The 3,603-nt window shown below is 45.2% G+C and overlaps 1 long non-coding RNA gene across 1 annotated transcript; it reads left to right on the top strand.

The window, feature by feature from the left end:
* Nucleotides 1-881: 881 nt before the first annotated feature.
* Nucleotides 882-1,722, top strand: LOC140134097 (uncharacterized). Its single transcript, XR_011856088.1, has 2 exons — nucleotides 882-997; nucleotides 1,288-1,722. It is a non-coding gene; the product is annotated as an uncharacterized lncRNA (long non-coding RNA).
* The last annotated feature ends 1,881 nt before the right edge of the window (nucleotides 1,723-3,603 follow it).

Raw genomic sequence — 3,603 nt, 5'->3', positions numbered from 1 at the left:
GACTGTCTCTGTCTCTGACTGTCTCTGCCTCTGACTGTCTATGTCTCACACTTTCTCTGTCTATCTCTTTCTCTGACTGTCTCTGTCTGACTATATCTGTCCATCTCTGACTCCTGTTTTCTCTGACTGCTCTGATTGTCTCTGACCATTTCTGTCTCTGACCATTTCTGTCTCTGAGTGTCTCTGACTGTCCCTGACTTTGTCTGTCTCTGACTGTCTCTGACAGCTGTGGATGAGGCCTGTTACCTGGTACCCAGCAATGTGACCGAAGATGAAGCACTTAGCCAGCCACTCAGGTACCCCCAAGCCATGAAAAAGGCTAGGCCCTGGTAGGAGATGTTGCTTATACACACATATTTATATGCATAAACATACTCATGTACACATACAGTCACAAATACTGTATATACAGACAGGTAGGTGTGTATATATCTATGAGTATGTGGATAAGTATGTTTGTGTATAAGTATTAGTGTGTGTGTAGATGAGTAAGTTTGTATAGATATTTCTTTTTCCTGCAGAATCGCTGATGTCCACCATATACATAGCTGCTGGTATCTTTCTCCTTTTGGGTATCCTTTCACTGCAGCCTTTATCTCTTTATTTGCTAGCTATCCCATGACACAGTTATTACACTTCGCTTTAATAGATATTCACATCACCCTTGTTACACTTAATTCAGCACATTGATCTTATTACAATATCATTCCTCCTTATAATAGTATACAGACCACCAGCTTACAACAGTAGCCTAAACACCAACAATTCATGCAAGAGTTAACCTCATTCCAGCACGGGAGCATCTCTGCTCTTCTCCACCCTCTCTGCATTGGACCAAGTGCACACTCGCCCTCCCTGGAGGCGTGGTCCTTCCTTCTTCATCTCTCTGTTAGTCAGTCAGGCCAGCGCCTTCCTCCAGCACAGATGTGCTTGTCCTCAGCGCTGCACTGCTACCTGACACAGCCATACTACCTTCTCTCCACACCAGCGGCTTATGGTAAGTTTCAGCCTGACCTCAGATGGCTGCATCCCTATTCATAATGGTTCTTATTAGTGGTTCTCAGTAATGGGAATGTAATGGTTTTTTTTTTTGTCAGACCTAGTTTTAATTTTAATGATAGGAACCATATGTTTATTGGTTCAAGAGATCTACATTATTACCATATAGTGCATAGGGGATGTGACTTATGTATATCTTATGTATATATTTACACTTATCTATCATATCTATATCATATCATATTGTAACCTGATTCTGTTTTGTTTTACTCAATGTATGCACTTTAGAGATGTTGTGATCCATCCAGATATAACTCTGCAGCTGACACACGTGAAGGGCAGGTTTATTGGAGCCTCCAGCAGTGAGGGCGATGGCAGCACCAGCAGCAGCTTCAGCACCACGGAGAGCGCCAGCTGATCTCCTGTACCTCCTCTGGGACAGAGCCATTCCTGTGTGTGACTGACTGCAGGGTAAAACGGAGGTTAAAAAACAGGGGCATATATCACCTCCAAAGCAAAGAGTGCGTTGTCCACAGTTCATAATAGTCAAAACTTTTATTGATATCTGGGCTATGTGTTTCAATGCCGAAATGGCGTCTTCATCAGATCAAAAATAAAGCAGCTGAAAAGCAATAATAATATAAAAAGTATACAATTAGACGCAAACATAGATAATAATAATAAGAATGATAAAAGTAACATTAATAAAAGTGCCTTTATGTGTATATTCTCAGTATAAATACTTAATGGCTGATTTGTTATAGGTAAAAAAATGAATTGAATACACAAACAATCAATAAGATGCAATACTCATATATCATAGGTTTATACACAAGCTTCCATGGGTCTGGGTGCATATTCATGCAAAATATGTAGCATAATATGTATCATAATCTGATATAGAGCAATATATGCATACATATATGTACACATATACATCACACCGGTATCCATTGTATAGGTTATATGCATGCAAATATGCAGGTAAACAGGTAAATACATAAATGGGAAAGATTATTATTTGGTATATTTGTGTATACATACAGTATATAAAATAAGGTGTTTATACTGGGTATGGTTAGGAGTGGAAAAGGTATGGCACTTACCACTGCCTGCCAACAGCAAGCACATGGCCGCAGCTGATTTCTAGTCTGTGATGTATGAGTGGAGGGGGAGGAGGGCAATCTACTGCACAGAGGAGCACTCTGAGACTTGTGATGGGGGAGGGTGGCGAGGAGCAAGCGGGGCCTGACATGGAAATGTGGGGGAAATGTTTGTAAACAAGAAAGATGTGAAACAGATTACGTTTGGAGTTCTGTTCATGGATGCATGATACTGACAGTAGCAAACACTGTTATTTACCTGGCAGTAGTAAAATCTAGAAACCTATAATACTACTTATTACTATTGATACTAGGGTTAGTAAAGATGTTAAATGATAAAGCTGGAACTTTTTTATTCGGAATTATGCCATGTACCTCACTAATTGAGCCGAGAAGTTGCAAACCTCAGTCATTTCACCTGGCAGTAGCAAACACTTTTATTTACCTCAGTAATTCCACCAGGCAGTAATAAACACTTTGTCCAGCGGAGGGTCTTCGGACGGGCTGCGCAGAGACCACCACCATAGTCTCTAGGACCTCATAAAACTCCGGACGCTCCACAGGAGGGAAAGGCGGAGGACCCCACATGGCGTTGTCCTCGCTGTCCAAAGTCCACTCCAGTTCTGGCGCTTCTCTGAGGCAGGGCAGGAAGTCCGCCTCGAGCCAGTGGGAGGAGTCCGAGTCCTTCCCGCCAAGAGCTGTGGCGGGCTCTAATTTTTCCTGCGCCACAGGAGGCGGGGTTCGCGCGCTTCGCGCGTGGGTGGAGCTTGATGCGTCATCTGGGTTTCCCGCCAGTGAAGGTTTTGGCGGGCTGGAATTATTTGCTGCGCCACAGTTTCTGAGGTAAAAATCTTCAGGCGCGGCAGCGCCGGATGTAGCAGAGCTGGTACAGTTCTTGCCAGGATTAACCTCTGGAGTGCGGGAGCGGCGCTCGACAGCACGTGGCAGCAGTATAACACAGTTCATTCCAGAAACACACAAGTCCTTGGGCCTAAACCCGGATGGCAGCAGGGTTAGGCAGCACAGTCTTTTTAATAAAGGAGAGTCTTTAATGCCGTAATAAGGCACAGAAGTCTATATCCTGTTCGTGACGCCACTTGCAACATCCCCCACCGGGGCCTAGCCTTTGCGGTGAGGCCTGGAGACAGCCGGGGCCCGCGGTACCGGAGTGGCTGGCGGTTGCGGCCTAAGCACGCTATTGTCACGGTGCTTGGTACGGGGGAACCGGAGGGCTGTCCTACAGCCTGGCAGGTCTCCAGCAGGGTGGTGTTGGCAAGAAAAGATGAGGGAGAGGCTGCTGTAGCGGATCTCCCTGGGGCAACCCCCTTAATGTCCCGAGTGTGAGTCTCTGGGTGATGGACAGGGTGCCGGTGATGAAGGCAGGGGTAGTAGCAGGGACCAGACGGAGGCAGAAGTTGAAGAAAACAACTTACAGTTCTTTATTGGAACCGCAGGAACATCAGCAACATGCCTTTAACAAGATGGTGGAGTACTGGAGAGG

Source organism: Engystomops pustulosus, chromosome 5 (assembly GCF_040894005.1).
Source record: "Engystomops pustulosus chromosome 5, aEngPut4.maternal, whole genome shotgun sequence".
Classification (NCBI taxonomy): Eukaryota; Metazoa; Chordata; class Amphibia; order Anura; family Leptodactylidae; genus Engystomops; species Engystomops pustulosus.
This window is presented reverse-complemented; position numbering and strand designations above follow the sequence as displayed.